This window comes from Oryx dammah, unplaced genomic scaffold (assembly GCF_014754425.2).
Source record: "Oryx dammah isolate SB20612 unplaced genomic scaffold, SCBI_Odam_1.1 HiC_scaffold_4, whole genome shotgun sequence".
NCBI lineage: Eukaryota > Metazoa > Chordata > Mammalia > Artiodactyla > Bovidae > Oryx > Oryx dammah.
Genome location: NW_024070188.1, coordinates 59,363,827 through 59,387,285, shown reverse-complemented (window position 1 = coordinate 59,387,285; position 23,459 = coordinate 59,363,827).

The following is a 23,459-nucleotide window of genomic DNA, read 5'->3' as shown; positions in this document are numbered from 1 at the left end:
TCTTCTCTTTTATCAATGATGAATTTTAAATCAATCCACCGAAATGCCATTCCCTTAAACTGAAATGCTATTTTAACAAGATGAGAGGAATAAATTTTGGAGTATTTATTTGCATTTTATTTTTAATTCTGTAGGAAAACTGAGGAATTAGAGTTGTTTTTCCTCCTCTCACATCCTAAGAAACTAAATTCCAAGTGCTCCTTGGCTTCCGGGATATATTTATTGCAGAACACAAGGTGGAAGCCGCTCAGAATAAGCCCTTTCCGGCCCCCACCTGCCCTTCAGTTCTGGAAGGATAGCCCACTGAGAGTGGAGGAGCCAGGACTGGCCAGGCAGGGATGCTGGGAGTATTAGGTCCAGAGCCTGAGAAAGAACAGGTGGTTTGAGGTTCAGGATGGGTAGGTGCCTGAACCCCAAAAGTATAAGACATCCATTATGAAGTGGCTCAAAACTGATAGAGGAACTAAATGCTGGTGTATGGGGATTCCACTTATTCCTTTTCTTGATGACTCTTCTCATATGGAGAGGCCACCACAGAGTCAAAAACTAACCTGTTTCCATCCATAACTCTCCATGCTCAGTGGGAAGAGAAACAACCTTTCTGATGAATGAGTTAGAAGAAGGAATTAGGCCTGCACATCCTGGGTCTTCTCCATTTTTCTTTGCTCTGTTCTACTGTCAGTTTTCCAGGATTTGCTGTAATAGAGGTAAATTGCAATTTTACCAGATCAGCCTTGGCTGGGTGGGTGAACCAGTCTAACTGGATGGGTGAGCCCAGCCTAGCTCTGGAGTTTAGTGTTAGCAAACCATTTGGCCATTTTCCCCAACAGCTTTATCACTATCATAAATGGTACTTTGATCTCCATCTGCACTATTTCTGCGTTTATTTCTCAGTTGGTCGTGAGCTTTAAGCGGGAGGCAAAAGAGAAGGCTATGTATTAACCCCTTCAGACACCAACAACTGAGTCATGGCCCTGGACACCTAAGGAACAGACCTTCCTGTCCACTTTGAGTAATCATTCATTCACTTATTCAACAAACATTAACTACCCATCATGTGCTAGGCACAGTTCTCAGTAGTAGGAATGTAACAGGTGGGTGTCTCAACGACAACAGTGATGTAGTGAAAACCAGAAACTGTTCTTGTTGAGGCACTATATGAGTCTTCAGATCCTTCAGACAACCACCCCTCCGCCCCACAAAACATAGCTGATGTATTTAATTTAGAATAATTCAGTCTTTCCCACATGTAAATACTGTAGCTCATATTCATAACTGTTACTAGTTTGTTTGTTTTGAAAGGGTAGCTGTTATTGAAAGATTTGGAGGGTAGGATAGGAAGCAGAAAACTAAGGCCTTCCTTCAATCTAGTTACATGGATAGTGTAAAAGTTGATCTTTTTTTGTTATTTTTCACAAAACTATTCTATTATTTGGGCAAAAGAAATTGTAAACTGGAGTAAATGAGGCTCAAAGAGAAGAAGTTTAAAATACTAAATAATGGGAAAAAATAGAAATGAAGCAAACAAAAATCAGGCTTTTCTAACAAAAGCCCAGACTCCTAAATAATTTTTCAGAAAACAAACCAAAAAAGCTACACAAAATGTTAAAAACAAAATAAAAAGCTAAATTTAGCCTTCTCTTCTCTCCATACAAAAATTGTTAAAATTATTGTACAGAATGTGTGTGCGCTAAGTCACTTCAGTTGTGTCCAACTCTGCGACCCCATGAACCGCAATCCGCCAGGCTTCTCTGTCTATAGGATTCTCCAGGCAAGAAAACTGGAGTGGGTTGCCATGCCCTCCTCTAGGGGATCTTCCCAACCTAGGGACTGAACCCACATCTCTTAGATCTCCTGCACTGGCAGGCAGGTTCTTTACCACTAGCGCCACCTGGGAAGCCCATTGTACAGAGAAGGAAATCCAAAAAGTTCATTTAAGGGTGGTCAGATTTAGTGGAACATCTAAATAGCTGGATGAGCAAAACATCATATTTCTGAAGAGTGAATATTACTTAATATGACAGAATAAAAACAAAATAATTATCTTCCTCAAGACTTTTGAAAAATACACTACAGTCCCTATCCTTACTTAATTCAGAACTCCAAGAAAAAAGACTTGAAGATCCTAAAATCATAAAAATTATTCTTATTGTCACTTCTAATTCTTATGTTTGACTAAGGCCAAATGCCAAAAGCATTTAAAACTTTTCTATTTTCTTCTCATTTGCCATAATGTTTGCCAAACCTAAAAAGGGAGTGAGAAATAATTTTAGTTTAGTTTTTTTTTTTGTTTTAACATGTGGGGAAAAAAAAGGCATATGAATATGCCAGTTCTTACCGTGCTCTAATCACAGAATATTGGGTTTAATTTGCATAATAGTTGTTGCAAAACTTGTCCCTTAGCAAATAACTCTGACTCAGCAAAGTCGTGAAGTGAGCAAATAGTCTTCTGGCCCAACCTTTTTATGGCCTGGGCCCTTCTCTGTCCTTCTTCTACCACGGTCTCTGTATTTCCCTACTAGGAAATTCCTAATTTAGGATTAGTGGATCTCCCAAGTAAACTTTTATTCTGAATATATGCAAATAAGAAATGCAAATGAGCAGCCTGAGTTAGGAGAAGATTTCTTCTATATAATTCTGTATCTATGTCTGTGTTATGAGGTCACACTGTGCTATATTTGTTTGTGCTTCTGACTCTCCCATTGGACACAGTAGGTAATCAATTTATTTTTGATGAATTAACAATGAATGAACATTTTCATATTTGGACACGTTGACAATATATGGTCTATCTATTCATCTCAACTGCTATCTCTAATTCTATTTTCATCTTTCCTCAAAAAGTACATTTGAAAGTTGGATCTGAGTAAGCAAAATGGAAATATAACTTCCACAAAGTATAAGCAGAAAAGCAACTTGATTCTTCCTCTTCATTGCCTTTCAAACCTGCCCTGAGGAGGTATTCCTTCTCTGTCTGTTGAAACTGAAGGCAGGTCCTAAAAATCTTATAATAACTCTCAGAAAATTTTTTCAAAAAGAAGACCTCTAGTTACTTCTAAGTATAGCAACAGCTTTAATACCAATATTTTTGGTTCCATGTATAGTAAGAACTCCAAAACTATTAAGTGAAGGCTTCTTCTTTATGCAGCTCAAGCTGCCCTCAGGCTGGAAACTTGCAATGGGGAGGAGGGGCATGGTCATAGAGTTTCCATTCTATTTCCTTGAACTTCTGTCTCCTCTCTACCAGCTGATCTGAGGCTGTAACTGGGGATGGGTAATGGAGGTTCCTGGAGAAGGCAACCCACTCCAGTATTCTTGCCTGGGAAGTCCCATGGACCAAGGAGCCTTGCGGGCTACAGTTCATGGGGTCACTAAGAGTCAGACACAGCTGAACAACTGAACAACCAACAATGGAGGTTCCAAGCAGACAGTTTTCTTTGAGCACCCTAAGGGTTCTCAGAGGCCCCTCGTGAGACCTCACATCCAGCCCTCTGATGTGGATGATGTATATTCTAAATAAACAGTTGTGACAGCCACTACCCTCAGCACCAGACCCAGAGGGCTTCCCTTGCCCTGATACTGATGGGATTACATCATTGGGTTGATCTCTTATGTAGACTCCAGATGGATTTAGTTACAAACCTCACTGTCCACTTGGTCCAGAGTATACTCAAGCATACTTGAGTATACCACCTGTCCCCATCGCAGCCCTCTTCCCTTTCCCTGTCTTCACACATGGCTTCAGCTTAGCCTTTTAGCTTTGTCTTCTTATGTATAGCCCCAAAATATTCCCACACACTAAGAAACACTCATCAAGTTTTGCATATGTATCTCTGAAGCCTTTCTCACTAGGCCTGAGTAAAGAGGAAGTAGTCCTCTCCTTTCCATATGTCTGGTGTCAGGGGAAGAAAAGAGACTTGGCTTGACTTTTTTCAAAGGAACTCTCTTTTCTGCCTTACCTTTTTACACCCTCTGGTGGATGTTAAGATGGAAGGGTCACAGAAATAGCTTTCTTAAAAAATACATTTATTTATTTTAATTGGAGGATACTTATAATATTGTGATGGTCAGGGAGGCCTGGCATGCCACAGTCCGTGGAGTCGCAAAGAGTCAGAAATGACTTAGCAATAGAACAACAACAATTTGTGATGGTCTCTGTCACACATCCACGTGAGTTGGCCACAGGCCGATGTGACCCTTCCCACCTCTCTGCCCACCCCATCCCTCCAGGTTGTCACAGATCACCAGCTTTGGGTTCCCTGCATCATACATCAAACTCTCACAGGCTATCTATTTTACAGATGGTAATGTTTGTGTTTCAATGTTATTCTCTCAAATTATCCCACCCTCTCCTTCTCCTGATCATCTTCCTTGTTAGCGCCATATAGGAGGTACAGCACCTCACTCAGAAATGTGGGAATATTTGTTACCTATGATATCTGAATCAACCTTTTGAAGCTGTAGTCAAAATTGAGAGCAAAAGTGCCTATTTTAATTAGTCACTCGGTTGTGTCCAGCTCTTTGCTACCTCATGGACTGTACCCCACCAGGCTCCTCTCTCCACGGGGATTCTCCAGGCAAGAATACTGGAGTGGATTGCCATGCCCTCTTCCAGGAGATCTTCCCAACCCAGGGATCGAACTCAGGTCTCCCGCATTGCAGGTGGATTCTTTACCATCTGAGCCACCAGGGAAGTACAAGAATACCGGAGTGGGTAGCCTATTCCTTACCCAGGAGATTTTCCAAACCCAGGAATCAAACTGGGATCTCCTGCATTGCAGGTGGATTCCTTACCAGCTGAACTATCAGGGAAGTCCATTTTAAATTCTATCCAAACACAAATGACAGGCTTTAACAGTTACCTGTTGTTTCAAACCCAGACTCTTTTTAAAATAAAAGGATTAGATTTCTGGTTCAAAATGTTAAGTGAGTATATGAGTTACAAATAAAGAAATAGAGGAAGGAAAACAAGAGGCAATGATATTTTAGCTGATTTCTGGACTACAGAAGGAAGACTGGGGATTGAACGACATGCCAGTCTGAGCAACCCCAGGAGAAGGTGATGGGCGAGGTGGCAGATGTTCTTTGAAGCTTCAGGGAGGCTAAGCTTAGCATCAGCAGGTCCAAGGCAGGAGTGGGAGGCAGGAGGCGGCATTCCCTGGAAGGCTTTCAGCAGAATGTGGGCTAGTGGCTGCCTTTCCATCTGTCTTCCCTAACCTCACACTTAACAAGCCACTGGCTAATACTCTCGTTAATGCTAGGAGAAAAAAAAAAAAAAAAACCCACACAGATGTGGTATCTAAAGAAAGGGATGACTTATCACACTGGGCTTAGGGTTAACAAGAGTGGACGTAAGAGTGAAGCCCTAGCCTTTTTGCCAACAAAATTAGCTTAAATGTCCTCTGCAGAGTTTCCACTCAAAGGTAAACCCTGTCATTCCATGCATGTGTGTGTGTGTGCACATATCCACACACACCTCCTCTACAGCATGCTGGTTTCAGGAAGAGCCTTGATGGGAGAACAGAGGCACTCAGTGCCTTTGGAAACTGTGTCAGCCACCTCTGTTCATCAGTCTTATCCTTCATAAAGAAATAGGAAAAAATACCCTAGGACAAGCAAAACACAGCCAGGGGCATCTGGACAGCCCCCAGAGGCTGCCTGTGCTGGAAGCAGGAAGGACCCCAGTCTCTCATCTTGTAGAGAGGCCTACTTGATCTGGGGAGCAGCTGAACACGTGGTGGGGCATCCCAGCACAGATGCCCTTACTCCTTTTTCTCATCCTTTGTATAAATTGAGCATGATGATGGTCTTGAATGTGAGGAAAAAGAAAAAAAGTTTGGCCTGGAGTACTGAGAAGTCTGAACTTAGAAGCTGGTTATTTAAGAGCCTTCTGAGCAATGCTAGCTGTCCACATCTGGAGAATTTTAGGGCCTGCTAAGTGGGAAGTTGGGCTTCCCAGGTGGTGCTAGTGGTAAAGCATCTCCCTGCAAATGAAGGAGATGCAGGTTTGATCTCTGGGTCAGGAGGATCCCCCAGAGTAGGAAATGGCAACCCACACCAATATTCTTGCCTGGAAAATCCCATGGATAGAGGGTCCTGGTGGACTATAGTCCACGGTGGTGCAAAGAGTCGGACATGACTGAGAGACTGAGCATGCACTCGCAGGTGAGAAGTTGAGTTTGGGTACCAGTCCCTCACCCCAGTGGAGGCAGGCAGAGCACTTGCCTACAGAGGAAATTTCAGGCTCTGCCCCTAGGAAGAGTGAAGCATCAGGCTCAGCTAGCTTGTTGCCAGGTAACCAAGAACAGCTTCCCAAAATTAGTTATCAAGTAAGAAGGACCAAGAAAAATAAACAGAACGACTAATTCTAGAGAAATTGAAGTTTACCTAGGGAACCGAAGAGAACTGAGAAAAAAAAAAAAAAGCTTTATTGTGCCCACCCTCCCACAAGACCATTACCCACCTACTTGCCTTCAGAGCAGAAGAGTTGAATTGTCAAAGCCGACACACTCGAATCACAGATCTCATCTAGCACCAACCTTCACTAATAACTCAAAGATTACTGGCAAGAAGCAGGGACGGACGTGGCACTTCTTTCAGGAGAAGCCCCCATCTGTCAGATACAGCTTTTTAAAACGTCTCTTTCTCCCTCCAAAGAATGTATTTTTTTTTTTCAGATTTCTAAACAAGGTACATGGCATAGTTGTGTCTTGTCCATTCCGCAACAAGTCATGCCACATAACTCCATAAAGCTCATGCTTTTTTACAATCTTGACTTGATACTTTTCCTCCCTGGGATTAATTTTAAGTTTTACTGAGATAAATCATCAATACTTTTTTCAAAGAGTAAATGGTAGAACATTGTCTGAGAATGCCTTTATTTTCCAGCTCTAGGTTGTCTTCCCTTTTATGGATCACAACCTTGGCATGGAGAAGGGGCTTGTGTAATTCAGTGAAGCTGTGAGCCATGCCATTCAGGGCCACCCAAGATGAACAGGTCATAGTGAAGAGTTCTAACAAAACATGGTCCACTGGAGGCAGGAATGGCAAATCACTCCAGTATTCTTGCTGAGAGAACCCCATGAACAATAGGAAAGGCAAAAAATATGACATCAGAAGATGAGCACCACCCTCCTCCCCAGGTCGGAAGGTGTCCAATATGCCACGGGGGAAGAGCAGAGGGCAATTACTAATAGCTCCAGAAAGAATGCAGCAGCTGTGCCAGTGTGGAAATGATGCTCAGTTGTGGGTGTGTCTGGTGGTGAAAGTAAGGACTTTGGCCACCTCATGTGCAGAGCCAACTCACTGGAAAAGACTCTGATGCTGGGGAGTATTGAAGGCAAAAGGAGAAGGGGGCAACAGAAGATGAGATGGTTAGATAGCATCACGGACTCAAAGAACATGAATCTGACAAAGCTCTGGGAGATAGGCGAGGACAGGCGAGACTGGCGTGCTGCAGTCCAGGGGGTCACAAAGAATTGGAGACCACTTAGTCAATGAACAACAATAAGGCTGTCTTAACTGACCACCTTAATTGGCTCCCCCCGCCCCATCTGACAGTAAATATCATTAATATGTTTACAAGAAGGTCCAGTCAAGGTCAGACATACCTAGGTCACATCTCCTCCGTCACAAGTCTCTTATTTTCAGGAACAACAAAGAGGAAATCTTCCAGAGCATAGATTAAAAACATTTACAAATAAAAAACTGTGTGTGATGGCTTCAGGGGGTTTGACTGAGATACTTGGGGTTCAGCAGACAGACTCTAGGGCGGCCCCCTTCATGACACCCCCTACCTAGCATTCACAACTCTGGTATAATCTGCTCCCATTGAGTGTGGGCTGGACTTTTAACTTTCTCCCAGTGAATCGGCTACAATGAACGTGATGGCATGTCACATGTAATAAGGAACTACATTACCTTATTCAAGACCTTTTCTTGCTAGATTAGTGCTCAGGGTTCTCTCTCCCCAGGTGGCTTTGAAAAAGAGCCATATTGGGAGGTCCATGTGGCAAGTATCTGAGAGGGGCTTCCAGGATTTAAACTCCCCCCAAACTGAGAGGCTCTCAGACTAACAGCTGAAGGGAAATGAATTCTGCCAAACTTGGAAACATATCCTTCCCCAGGCAAGCTTCCAGATCAGACTGTAAACCAATTGACATCACCACAGCCTTTTGAGATCTTGAGCAGAGAACCTAGATAAGCTGTGCTAGACAATGGGATAGTACATGTTTTAAGCTGCTGTTTAAGCTGTGATGATTTGTCGTGCAGCAATAGCTAGCTAATACATGATAGATCAAACCAAAATCTGGTCCATAAGAGTTCCAGAAATAGAAATATTGGCTTGGCCCAAAAGTTCATTTGGGTTTTTCCATGAACTTTTTTTCAACCCAATACAGAGAAAAAATTCTGAAATATAAAGAAAAATCTCACTACTTAGATTGAAAACTGTTGTGTGGATTAATGCATGTGTGTGCTCAGTCACTCAGGCATGTCTGACTCTTACAACCCCATTAACTGTAGCCTGTCAGGCTCCTCTGTCCATGGGATTCTCCAGGCAAGAATACTGGAATGGATTGCAATGCCCTCCTCCAGGGAAACTTCCCAACCCAGGGATTGAACCCAGGTCTCCCACATTGTAGGGAGATTCTTTACTGTCTGAGCCACCAGAGAAGCTCATGTGGAATAATAGGTGGGGAGAGAAAAGATTCACCAATTCAGTTCAGTTCAGTTCAGTCACTCAGTTGTGTCTGACTCTTTGTGACCCCATGGACTGCAGCATGTCAGGCCTCTCTGTCCCTTACCAACTCTTGGAGCTTACCCAAATTCAGGTCCATCAAGTTGGTGATGCCATCCCACCATCTCAACCTCTGTCGTCCCCTTCTACTCCTGCCTTCAATCTTTCCCAGCATCAGGGTCTTTTCAAATGAGTCATTTCTTTGCATCAGGTGGCCAAAGTATTAGAGTTTCACCTTCAGCATCAGTCCTTCCAATGAATATTCAGGACTGGTTTTCTTTAGAATGGAATGGATGGATCTTCTTGCAGCCCCAGGGACTCTCAAATGTCTTCTCCAACACCACAATTTAAAAGCATCAGGGAGAAGGAAATGGCAACCCACTCCAGTACTTTTGCCTGGAAAATCCCATGGATGGAGGAGCCTGGTATGCTACAGTCCATGGGGTTGCAAAGAGTTGAACACATCTGAGCGAGTTCACTTTCACCATATTATCCAGTAATTCCACTCTTAGCTACAGAAAAAAATGAAAATGCACCCACACAACTTGTAAACAGATGTTTATAGTGGCATTATTCATAACAGCCAGAAATAAAAACAAGTCAAATACCCATCAAATAATAAACAAAATGTGGCATATCCAGACAATGGAATATTATTCAGCAATTAAAAAGAAATTGGGTACTGATACATGCCACGACATGGACAAACTTCAAGTGAAAGAAGCCAGGCAGGAAAAGCCACATATTGTGTGATTTGATTTGTATGAAATGTCCAGAATTGTTAAATCTCTATATGCAGAAAGTAGATTAGTGGTTGCCTAGGGATGGGGGATGTTGGGGAGAAGTGGGAGTGACTGCTAATGAATTTAGGGTTTTGGGGAGGGAGATGATGAAAATGTTGTAGAACTGATTTTGTGGTAATGGAGGCACTACTCTGTGACTATACTAAAAACTACTGAATTGTGCACTTTGTGTGAATTGTATGGGGTGAGAATTATTTATCAAGTTGTACAAATAAACCTTTATTTTTCTCCTTGAAGGAAAAATGATTATGTTGAGGGATATAAATTAAACCTTCTGCGAGACTGTGCTCATATTCTGGCATATGATACTAATCAGAATAAGCAGGTATGATACTTGAGACATATGGCAGTTGAGAAAATATCTGTGCTATTTGAAAAGGATCAAAGTTGATTAAGGCCTAGTCCCACTTGTCAAAAATAATTATGTAGCGATCAATAATCTATAAGTAAGTAAAGACATATCTGTTATGGCAGTTTTCTGTTTTTTAATTACACCATTCATTTTAATGTAATCAGTTAGGAGATAACGCTTGTGTTGAATATTCATTGGAAGGACTGATGCTGAAGCTGAAGCTTCAATACTTTGGCCACCTGATGTGAAGAACTGACTCACTGGAAAAGACCATGATGCTGGGAAAGAGGGAAGACAGGAAGAGAAGGAGACAGCAGAGGACGAGATGATTGGATGGCATCTCCAACTCAATGAGTTTGAGCAAGCTCTGGCAGATGGTGAAGGACAGGGAAGCCTGGCATGCTGCAGTCCATGGGGTCACAGAGAGTCGGATACGACTGAGCAACTGAACATCAACAACGTTGTGTTGCATTGATTCCACTTGCAGTCTGGAAGAGCACTCAGATGACATGGGAACTAGGGAACTAGGGTGGGAGGGGGAACCCACTAAGATAATATAGCAACTGGTTTGGGCTTTAAGTGATAAAGGGGTAGGATTGAAGAGGAGGATCTAGTGCTAGAAAAGGAAATGTCAATAAGCTTGAGTAAAGGTTGATAGAAACACTGCATTGGCTCTCAATAACAAGTCATATACTAAAGCATACCGGTGGAGTCTAGAAAAATGGTACTGACGAACCTATCTGCAAGACAGGAATAGAGACACAAATGTAGAGAACAGTTGTGGGGACACAGTGGGGGAAGGAGAGGTTGGGACAAATTGAGAGAGTAGTATTGACATATATATATATGTGTGTGTGTAAAATAGATAGCTAGTGGGAAGTTGATGTATAGCACAGGAAGCTCAGCTCAGTGCTCTGTGATGACTTAGAGGTGGGATGAGGGGAGGTTCAAGAGGGAGGGGATATACATATATATATATAGTTATGACTGATCCGTGTTGTACAGCAGAAACCAACACAACATTGTAAAGCAATTATCCTCCAATTAAAGCTGTCCAGCAAGGATTTCAGTAGTAAAGGTGGCGGTGGTAGGATCTGGGTAGGGATGGATAGATAACAATTTAGCCCTTAGCCCTTGAGCTACATTTGTGAATCCCTGGTCTAAATCTTTTGATAGGCTTAATGCTCACATCTTCCAGATTTTTCTACCGTTTTTGGCCTCCTTCAGACAAAACTGGTATTTATATTTCCCGTTTTCCTTATCCTAGACTCATGAGACACTAGAAGTTCCTCTGAGAAGCAGTGTGATTGTTTCTACCACATACTAGCTCTTTCCTTTTCCACAAACTGAGGAAAACAATAACCCACAGCATGGTTATAAAGGGTCTGAGAGAATGTAAGAGTCGGATGTCTAGTAGATGTTCAAAAATACTAGTTTTTCTTTTTTTTTTTTTGCAATACTTTTTTCAATAACAATTTGCTTGAAATTTACATTAAAGATAATGATATTTTAGCTCTGAGATATTTTTCAATGTTTTGGATACATTTGGAAGACTCCTCAAGGATCCATGCCTCTCAGGCAGGTCATAGATGTATCTGCTCCATAAGGAGAGTCGTAAAGTAGTTATAGAGAAAAAGAGACCAAAATTATCATCAGGCCAGCTCTGACTTTACAGAAGAGAAAATATGTCTCACAAAGTTAAATGACTTGCCTAAAGTGACAAGACGTACTACTGAAATTTGATCAGCATTCAAAAACCCAGGATACTTTATAAAATTTGGGAAGAACTCTGGTTTATAAAACCTCCCTTACCATGGGTTGTTAGGGTCACCACTAGCCCAGATGAGGCCTTTTTGAGAATTAGAGAAAAGTACTTCTAGGTACTTCTGTCAAAAATTGTCATCAAATATGTAAATTAAAACAATACACTTATCGTCTAATGGAAAAAGTCATAATATTAATCATAACATTATAATAAATATTAATTGTATTAAATACATATCCTAGTAAATAAAAAAAATAAAAGCATCAGTTCTTCAGTGCTCAGCTTTTTTTATAGTCCAACTGTCACATCCATACATGACTACTGGAAAAAATTCATACCAAAATATAAAAATTTAGGATACCAGGGATAAGTAAAACAGCTTAAAAGATTTTAAGAAAGGGAAAGAAAAATGCAAGTTTCTCTAAAAGGAAGGAAAATTAGGTAGACATCCTCTTGCTGGATGCCTTCAAAGTTCTTATTTTAACCTAGTTATGTATTTACTCACATCATTAATTCAACATGCAGACAAAATAAAGGGATTCTTAGACTGCATAGTTCAAATAGTTTTCTACTATTTACCTTTTTGAAAAAAATACTGTGACTATACTTCAGGAAAACTTAAAATGAATCAAATGAAGAAGGTATGAGGTCAAGAAAGAAGAAAGTAAACTATGATGAAGAATATGCAGTGGATCTGGAAAACAACCTGTTCAAACTAAAACAAGTCAAAGAAGGTGAGTGGATTCACCTTGACAAATATTAAGAAGCTAGATGACTTTAGTGAGAAGGTAAAGGTATATGCTTCTTTTAGTGAGACTACAAAGTAGGCAAAATTACAAACTAAAAAAAAAATCTATAAGAAATTATAGGTTCAAATAAAAAGCAATCTAAAACATGGTATGATTTTGAGCACTTAATAAAGAATAAGACAATAAATTATTTGATTTTAACATTTGAACATGTTTTTTTCTCCTTGTGTCACAGCTTTTAGTGACATATGAAGACATTTCTTTATGTATCCTGACTTATTATTCACTTAGTTCTTTAATGAATAGTATATTCATAATCATCAATCACCTCAGATATGCAGACGACACCACCCTTATGGCAGAAAGTGAAGAGGAACTAAAAAGCCTCTTGATGAAGGTGAAAGAGGAGAGTGAAAAAGTTGGCTTAAAGCTCAACATTCAGAAAACTAAGATCATGGCATCTGGTCCCATTACTTCATGGAAAATAAATGGGGAAACAGTGTCAGACTTTATTTTGGGGGGCTCCAAAATCACTGCAGATGGTGACTGCAGCCATGAAATTCAAAGACGCTTACTCCTTGGAAGGAAAGTTATGACCAACCTAGATAGCATATTCAAAAGCAGAGACATTACTTTGCCGACTAAGGTCTGTCTAGTCAAAGCTATGGTTTTTCCAGTGGTCATGTATGGATGTGAGAGTTGGACTGTGAAGAAAGCTGAGCACCGAAGAATTGATGCTTTTGAACTGTGGTGTTGGAGAAGACTCTTGAGAGTCCCTTGGACTGCAAGCAGATTCAACCAGTCCATCCTAAAGGAGATCAGTCCTGAATGTTCTTTGGAAGGAATGATGCTAAAGCTGAAACTCCAGTACTTTGGCCACCTCATGTGAGGAGCTGACTCATTGTAAAAGACTCTGATGCTGGGAGGGATTGGGGGCAGGAGGAGAAGGGGATGACAGAGGATGAGATGGCTGGATGGCATCACTGACTCAAGGAACATGAGTTTGAGTGAACTCCGGGAGTTGGTGATGGACAGGAAGGCCTGGCGTGCTGCGATTCATGGAGTCACAAAGAGTCGGACATGATTGAGTGACTGAACTGAACTGAATCATCATCTTATAACTGCTGTATGGTGAATACCAGTTTTAAAAGTCACTCTGTATATTACCAAGGCTGTTGCCCCAGAATCACACCCCTGCCTCTCCCTTAAATGGAAACCAATTACTCTTATTGAAGTTTTAGGAGGAAGCTGCAAAGAGGAAAAGAACTGGTTAGTACCAGCTAGGCCCAAGATGGTGGAAGATTTGACTTTCAGCAGACCTTGAACCTCATTATACCCTCATTATAACACATCAGCATGCTAAATAACACACCAACCAGGGCCATGAAAACTGCCATGACAACAACGGGAAAAGCCCATATGAGGAATGAAAAGGAGGGTTGCATCTGATATGGGACCAAAGCACACCTCTGTTCTTGGATATGTCATGAATATTCCTCCCACTCTTGCCAACTCCCTCCTTTATTACTTCAATCATCATATGCATTTGATGTCTCCACCCAAACTGGGATGAGAAGCTGATTTGTGAACTAGGTTCCTGCTTCTCCATTCTTTGGCCATTGAATAAAGCTTGTGCCATTCCAGTCTCATCATTGGTTTCATTATTGGCTGCACAAATCCACTTAAGAGAAACAGCCTTCCTGGCCAAGACAAAGGGTCTCAGCAGGGGTTCGGACCCCAGTCCAGTCGACCAATATGGTAACACATAGACAAATTATGAATACATTAATTGGAGCTGAAGACACTAAAAACATAAACCCTATAAATACTGAGAATGTAAAAATTCATTTGGTTATAACAGCTGAGAGGTGCTCTAGTGAGAATTGGAGGCCAGAGAAAAAATCCAATACGAGAACTAAAAATAACTCTAAAGAACTGGGTGGTAAGAGGAGGCCTGAGGAGCTTTGTGTATGTGAAAGAGCCTTTGGGGATTGAAATGAATGCATTCTGTTCTCTGCTCTCTTTGAGTAAGCTTAGGGAGTTGGTGATGGACTGGGAAGCCTGGCGTGCAGTTGGAGTTGGACATGACTGAGCGACTGACTGACTCTGCTCACCAACCCCCAGCGTGAGAGGGACAGCTTGGGGCAGCTCTGTATGATTTCCAGGAAGAACTAGGTGAGGAGGGAAGGAATGGTCCCTCTGGGTGAACCTAGAATCAGTTCCTCTCAGATTCTGCCCCTAAATGCTCAAGATTGTGAATATGTTAGGGTGAAGAGTGCTGCTTCAATGGATGTGGAATCACAAAAGCCCCCTCCACTCCCCAGTTCTGGAGGGGAGCACGTCCCTTCAGGCGCTTAGGTCTTTCTTACCCTGAGCACTCACTCCATTGGCTCTCGCTCTCAGGCAGCACAATTCCCTGGGATCAGCGCAGGCCTAGGCAACACAAAAGCCAGGAGGAGGGGTGTCTTCTGGGTGCCTGGCAACCGCTCCTTCCAGCCTCGCCACACAAAGCGGCTGCTGGGAACATTGGGGCCTGGCTGTCTTCTGGAATGGGGGAGGTAAACACACAGGAGCAGCAAGACGCAAACTGCTATTTTCAAACAATCTTATCATTCTCCTCTCTCTCCTACCTTCTTGCACAATCCGGGAATCTCTGAAAAGAAAACAGTATTCCCGGCTTTGTCATACCTCCCAGGGGCCCAGGTCTGTTTCCCAGCAAGGCAACTTCCCAGCTCATCATGAATCTCAGGTTTAGAATTTTCTTCACCCAGTGAAGCCCCAACAAACCTGAAATTTGAGGGAGCAATGTTTGGCTTAAAGGCAGCCAGAGAGGAAGAGTCCATTTTTGACAAACCCAGATCTTGTCCCCTAACCGGGGACTGGGCCCTCTTCTTCCTCACTGTTCTTCCCTTCATTTTGGGGGGTCCCTGTAGTGTGGAGTAAAAGAGAACACAGAAAGAGCCAGCTGAGCCTAATTTCTTGGTGTGCGGAGCTCCCCCACTCCTTGCTTCTCTCCCTAATTTGCTGAGATCACTGCAAATGCACCCGAGTTGCCTCTGCCAAGCTGCAAAGTCACTCTTGTGCATCATCGACCACAAGAGAAGGAAACACGAAGCCATTGGGCTTCCCTAATCCCTCAGTGGCTTTCTCTATATCTTCCCACACTGGGATAAGCAGGGCCCTTAGTCTCCACTGGGGCCACTAGGGGCTTGCTCCATGCTGTGGTCTTTTCACTTGGGTTCCAGGCCACTCCTTCAATGACCAGGTTCTTAGATGGAGAGGGATGAACCAGGCCAGAGGGTACTCTCTGTGCCTCAGCACCACCCCATCCCAGGGGACCCAGGTGAAGGATGTCCACAATAAGATCCCCAAAGTGTGCACAAGAGCAGTCAGGGCTTTTTATTGCTTTGCTAAATTCCCATCTGCCACAGCAGGCAAGATATGGGCTGCTGAAGTCAACTCATCCATGTCTCGCTCCAGTTTGCATGGAAGTGAGCAATTGGCTCCTCATCTCTCTTCTCCCCTTTTCCTTCACCTAGTTCAATGGATAGGAGAGCATTTGGGTAGGGGGAGGGAACACAGGTTCAGTGAGGGTGGACGTGCAGCAGCATGAGGCACTCAGCGGTGGGTGTGTGCAAGCCCAGTTTAAATGAGCAAGTTCGAGCTACAGGTGTGTATCTCCCAGACCAGTCGCTTCTGTACCAAAGACTCTAATTCCAGTTTAAATACAGATCTCAACCTTTTCAACAGCCTTCAAGAGTGGACTTAGGGAACTGACCTGCAGCATCCTCTGGTTTTTAGTCAACTCTGAATCCTTTTCTGAAGTTCTCAGACATCAGACACAATGTCTGAAGAAAGGTTTCTCCAAGTGGGGTCCCAATTGTACCCCACTCCCCTAATTCATATATTGGAGGCCTAGCCCCCGGGACCTCAGCATGTGACCTTATTGGAAATAGAGACTTTACAGATGCAGTTAGTTAAGGAGGTCATACGGGAGTAGGATGGTGTCCTTATAAAGAGACTTGTGTCATTATTCATCCAATATGGTTGGTGTCCTTATAAAAGAGAACACATAGACACATGAACACATAGGGAGAATGCCATCTGAAGACTGAGGTTACACATGGCTCTGCTAACACCTTGATCTCAGACTTGTAGCCTCCAGAGCTATGAGACAATTAAGTTTCTGTGTCTAAGCCACCCAGTCTGTGGTACTTTGTTACCGTAGCTTTGTTAGTTTGCTAACTAACACACCTGGGATATCTCATCAGTTGACATCACTTCTGGCCTTGGAAATCTGTCAATGTGGCACCATCTACTTAATCCTCCCACTTTTCTCAGCCTGGGACCTATAGTCACTTATTCCCTGATTAATTTCCATCAGGGACTCCCCTCACCCTCAAACGAATTCCAAAAGCTTAGCCTGTAACTCGGGCTTTCTGGTCAGGCTGGAAGATACAGGGGTTGCTCTTATACTCCTAGAAAAGATTACTTTTTAAAAGAAATTCAGGGCTCCTTTATATCTTTTCATGATTTGAGAGTTCCAGTTTCTTTTTTGCAGCTTTTTCAACATGAGATGTGTGTTAGGCCTGCCTGCTCCTCATGCCAACTTCAGGTCTCAAGTTCTAGCTTATGCAAACATCCCTTCTTCTCTCCAACTCTTATCTCTCTATTTTAGAACAAGAATTAAAAAAAGGAGATGAGTGCCATAAAAGATACACATTAATGTGGTTATTTGAACTTAAGAATGAGCTTATATTTCATGGTGAAAAAATAAGTTGTTATTCAACCAACTGAAGCTCCAATACTTTGGCCACCTGATGCGAAGAACTGACTCATTGAAAAAGACCCTGATGCTGGGAAAGATTGAGGGCAGGAGAAGAAGGGGACGACAGAGGATGAGATGGTTGGATGACACCACCGACTCGATGGACCTAAGGTTGAGCAAGCTCTGGGAATTGGTGATGGACAGGGAAGCCTGGAGTACTGTGGTCCATGGGGTCGCAAAGAGTCGAACATGACTGAGCGTTTGAAGTGAACTGAACTGATTCAACCGTTTGATTTAACACTAATGCCTGTTTAACACTAATGCCTGTAAGAACCCTCTATCAAAAGTCCCAGTCTCAGAGAACCATGTCTAGAAAGGAAGAGTATTAGAGTCAAAATGAAGGTCAGGGCACAGGTACAAAGAATGCAGTCAGATCAACTGGAAAGGTCGTGAGTTTTTCCAGTTGCATTCATTGTTCCACCTCATCACCATGCATTGGGCTGGGTGCATAGTACATGACATTTGTGAAAACGGGTGAATGAGTGTTTGAAAGAACAACTACGTTCCCTTTACTCCAGGCAGGCAGGCAGGCAGGCAGGCAGCAGGAGCAAGCAGCTAACGAGACCCACAAAACTGCACACAGCAGCTGACAAAGGCAACGCCCCCATCAATGTGGTGCTCTCTTTTCCCAGCAGACATTGGCAAGTACTGTTGCAGTCTCCAGGGTCCTTTAGCCCCTTGTACCTGAAAACCTGCTTTTCCCTCTGTCTATCAAAAGGGGGCAGCAGAGAAGAGTAAATTCAGGGGCGTGGGCTGTTGTGAGCAAAACCACCCCAATCCCACCAGCATCTGAATACAGATTGTCCAAACTGTGTCCTCCTAAAAATTAATGCTTTTTAAAAATTTTATTTATTTTTTTGTGTAGAAAAGAAGGATTAAAATTAAAGAAGTTAGGGGAAATCTACCTTAAAATTAGATTTCTTCTAACACGATTCTCAGAGGCTGAGAATCTACCTTTAAATTATTTTGTGTCTATACTGAAAATTTTCTTAAATATAAAATGTTTCTTGGTGTCCTAAGTACAGTATGGGCTTCCCTGAGTGACTTTCACTTTCTTTCTCAGTACAGTATATCATATATGGAATTTCTCAAACATTGTGGACAATAAAAGAGCCCCCTCATTTTTCAGTTCCTCAGAATGTCTGTTAATAATTCAAACCTCTGTAGAAGAGGAAATAGGAAGTACCACCCTACCCAAGAGAGTTTCCCAGGTGGCTAGGAGAGGAAAAGAATCTGCCTGCGGTGCAGGAGCTATAGGAGACATGGGCTCAGTCCTAGCCAATCCATTCTTATCTTGACTCCAGAGTTGATTCTCTCCACTTTAAGGTACTGACTCTCTTTACCAACACGGAAAGAAGGACTGGGACGTTGACCCCTGCCATTTCATAAAGTAAGCTCTAAAAATGGGGCTTGAAAGATGGGGCCTGATTGTTTCTTGGCACTGTCTCTTCTCCCCTTCTCTCCTGGTGGTAAGCATTCATGTGTGCTCATCCACTAAGTCTTGTCCAACTCTTTGCAACCCCATAGACTGTAGCCCAGCAGGGTCCCCCCAGTTCAGTTCAGTTCAGTCACTTAGTTGTGTCTGACTCTTTGTGATCCCATGAATTGCAGCACGCCAGGCTTCCCTGTCCATCACCAACTCCTGGAGTTTACTCAAACTCATGTCCATCGAGTTGGTAAAGTCATCCAACCATCTCATCCTCTGTTGACCCCTTCTCCTCCTACCTTTATTCTTTCTCAGCATCAGGGTTTTTTCAAATGAGTTAGTTCTTTGCATCAGGTGGCCAAGGTATTGGAGTTTCAGCTTCAGCATCAGTCCTTCCCATGAATATTCAGAACTGATTTCCTTTAGGATGGACTGGTTGGATCTCCTTGTAGCCCAAGGGACTCTCAAGAGTTTTCTCCAACACCACAGTTCAAAAGCATCAATTTTTCGGCACTCAGCTGAAGCTCCCCTGTCCGTCGGATTATTTGGCAGGAATACTGGAGTGGGATTCCTCCTCCAGGGAATCAATCTTCCCATCCCAGGGGGTCAAAGCTGCATCTCCTGCAGCACCTGCATTGGGAGGCAGATTCTTTACCACCCAGCCGCCTGGGAAATCCTCTGGTAGTGAGACCAGGCCCCAGATTCGTCTGAGAGTTAAAGATCTCACTGGGGCCTCCAGCTGGGTGTGTGGCTCTGTGAAATGTTGAGTCAGGTCATGCTATTGTAGAGGCTGGAGATGCGTGGACTTTTCTAGTTGATCACCACTGTGTCAGTTACCAGTCTACTGTCATATGCTGTATCTGTCCTTATTTAGAAAGAGCGCCTGACGTTGTCTGGATAAACAAATAAACTGCTATTAACTTGACTCTCTTCTATGGTTGCTACTGCTATTGCATTAGTGGATAAATTATATTTATATAGCACCTGAACAGTTTTCAAAGTACTTTCAAATACTTTCTCTGATTTTATCTTAACCACAGTCCTTTGAGATAATTTTTGCTAAGGAATCTTTGGACGCTGGTCAACAGTAGCCGAAAACAAATGTGTTGCTGGGTTCTGACTGGTTTATATAGGACTGCAGGAAAAAACAGGAAGAACGAAGTCTTGGGAGAAACCAGGAAACTTCTGGAGAAATAGGTAATAGTGGGTGGTGTTTTCTATTCTGTTATCAGGAATGAGTGACTATTCCACTCAGGTATTGACCTTGTGTCACCCCTCAAGACTCACATTCCAGGGATAGAACATTTACTTGTTGTGGCAGGCATTAAAAGCCTACCCCTTGGCTAAGGGATGGTGCACATTAGTTGGCAGGTCAAAATGGCAAGTCATTTCCCAACAGAAAATTACAAGGTTTTGCCAAAAGAAGGGAGCTTAGCTGCATGGCAAAATTTATCAGCTTTTGGCAAAGCAAGTGTATGTTTTGCTATCTTAGAGATAAGGAAATAGCCCAGAAGAATCATTTGAATGGCTTAAAGTCAAGTGAATAATAAACAAAAAATACAATAGCATTTATATGATCTTACTCTTGAATCTTTTTTTTTTTTTTTCCTAGACTTACCTGTACTTCCATGGAGCCCTTTGGATTCAACAGCTGTTATTTATTGAGGGTCTCTATGGTTGGATTGGAAGGACTGATGCTGAAGCATTGGAAGGACTGATGTTAAAGCTGAAGCTCCAATACTCTGGCTACCTGATACGAAGAGCTGACTTACTGAAAAAGACTCTGATGCTGGGAAAGGTAGAAGGCAGAAGGAGAAGGGCACGACAGAGGACGAGATTGTTGGATGGCATCACTGACTCAATGCACATGAGTTTGATGAGCAAGCTTTGGGAGATGGTGAAGGACAGGGAAGCCCGGCATGCTGCAGTCCATGGGGTAACAAAGAATCAGACGTGACCGAGCAACTGAACAACAACAACAACAACAACAATGGTAGGATACTGTTCTAAATACTTTCTTTATACTAATACATTTAATCTTCATAAGAACTCTAAGAGATGGGTGCTATTATTATCCCATTTTAGAGATGAGAAAACTGAGACATAAAGGGGTTCCCAAGTTAGTAAGTGATGCAGCCAGAATTAAAACCAAAGCTAGTCCTAGAACCTACTTTCAAAGTGACTTTATAATGAACCAATACAAAATCAATTTGAAGTTTTATTATTCATCTTTTTTTTATTGCTCATCTCTATCTTTTTCTCCTGTGTTTCTTTATGTAAATATTTAATGAGTGACTCAAGGTTTCAGCCACCACGCTAGACTCTGGAGGAGTGACAGGGAACATGTGATCACAACTTGCCGGGTGGGCACAGTGGTTATAGTCTAGTAGGGAGAACAGTTTAGGAAATCATCACCTTATGTCAGCAGTGCACTCTATGCCATGGGAGCAGGGAGTGGGGTCCTTGGCCCAACTTGGGGAAAGGCAGGACAGAGTAGACTGAGGCATCTGGCAGAGGGAGATGGGGAGGAAGTGGGAAAGGAAGGGAAAGATCGTACCTCCCAATTCCTCAAGTATTGAAGGGCAAGTATAGAGCCCAGCCAGACCTCATAGAAAGACAGAAGCCAATTCTCCCGGGGCCTGACCTGAGAGTTCCACTTCTCTGATTCACTCTGTGATTTTTCATTCTCTTGCTTCCTCTCCACCCAGCTTTCTCTTATTTTGCACATCTCCTCTGCTGCCTCTACCATAACTCGGGCTTGTACAGATTTTGGCCTGCCATGGCCTGCCGTAGCTCTGACCCCAGGCTTCACTTCATATTAATCCAAACATACCCACCATTGGTGGATTCAGTGGATGGCCCTTTCAATTTCCATTCCCTGTTCCTTCTGCTTGGATAGAGTAGAAAACTACATTTCCTAGAGTTCTTTGCAATCAGGCTCTAGATATCGGTTGGTTGGAAGTATCTGCAAAATGGTAGGGAAAAAAAAAAAGAAGGTAGATATGATGGGAGGCTATTTTCTTTGCCTCCTTGGGAGTTTCCACTAGCCTATGAGATTAAGTGAATGTGAGATTTGCCTGAGGCGGTATTTGACATCCACAACTTCTTGGAGAATGCAGATGTGGAGTGCGTTGTGCATGCTCAGTCCTGTCCAACTCTTTGTGACCCCACGTACTGTGGTCTGCCAGGTTTCTCTGTCCATGGGATTTCACAGGCAGGAATACTGGAGTGGACTGCCGTTTCCTCCTCCAGGGGATCTTCCTGATCCAGGGATCGAACCCACATCTCCTATATCTCCTTCATTGGCAGGTGGATTCTTTACCACTGTACCACTTGTGAAGCCCACAGTTGTGGGGTAGTTGTGTTTAAAACTGATGTCTAGATTTAAACAATGCATCTTGAACTCATTGCTCCATTAGGTAGCCTTAGATATAGGAGCTCAGCTGATGAGTCGGCTCTGTATTATTCTGGGAGTCATTTCTCAATGATTGGAATTGAATCTTTCAGGCTTTCCAATGATTTTATAAGCCCCCAGCTCCCTGTGTCAAATTCCTTCCTGTTTAAAATTCCCAAAGAGAAATCTGACTGACATATAACCAATCTCTAATTTAGTTTAGAGAGCGAAGACCCCCAAAGAGAGGATCCTGGCTCATCCCTTTGGCTCCCTGAACATGGGAACTCTATTCTTAGTTTGGTCAGTTGTGCTGGGGGTGAGACTGAGGCAACTACAGTGAGGAGTGAGACAAGAATGTCTAAAAAGCGTATGAGGTCGAGGAGGCACTGGCCCATCATAAAGTCCAAGCTGGGACTAGATTGCAGTTTCCAGTGAGGAAACAGCAGGAGATGCAGCCAGAGAAATCAGCTGAAGCCAGATCATGCTGGGCATTTTAGGACTCATTAAGAAATGTAGACTAGGCCCAAGAACAGTTGGCAGTTGGTCAAAGGTTTAAAACAACTGGAACCTTTTAAGGGTTTAGATTTTAGACAAAAGTCTTGGCTGTAGCAAGGAAAGTGGGCTTTGGGGATCAAAGAAGGCAGTGAGGTAGACCAGTTGGAGGTCACTACAGCTGTCCACATGGGAGGTGGAAAGTGGTCTGGATTTAGAGAGTGACAGTAGGGATGGGGGTGGGTTTCCTGGTGGCTCTGACGGCAGAGGATCTGTCTGCAATGCAGGAGACCCAGGTTCGATCCTTGGATTGGAAAGATCCCCTGGCGGAGGAAATGGCAACCCATCCTACTATTCTCGCCTGAAGAATTCCATGGACAGAGGAGTCTGGTGGGTTAGAGTCTGTAGGGTTGCAAAGAGTTGGACACAACTGAACTTACTTAGCAAACTTGCACAAGACACTCAAACCAAATATTTACCAAGTATGGGGAATAAAGAGTAATTTTTTTTCTGCCATTATGGCATAAAAAGAAAGATAGCCTAAAGGAAAGGCTTGGTCATTGAATAACTCTTTGTGGATGCTGCCATCCAAAGAGGATGTAACTGTACTGAGGAAAATTTAAAAATTAAGAATAATTTAATTGGAAAAATAGGTAATAGAATGGAGAAGAGTGCTCATAGAGCTAAGCAATACAAAAGCAGATATAGGTCGAACTAACAGATAAGACATTGCAAAGCAGAGGAAGATTATAATTTGAACAGCCCCATTAACTGCCCAAGTGGATCTTTGTGCAAATTACATTTTAACTTTGATTATGGAAAATGTTTTGTAAACAAACAAATTTCTGTCTAAGGGAATGTGAATGACCCACCTATAATTGTGTGATGTACCTACTGCACAACAGTATATGGC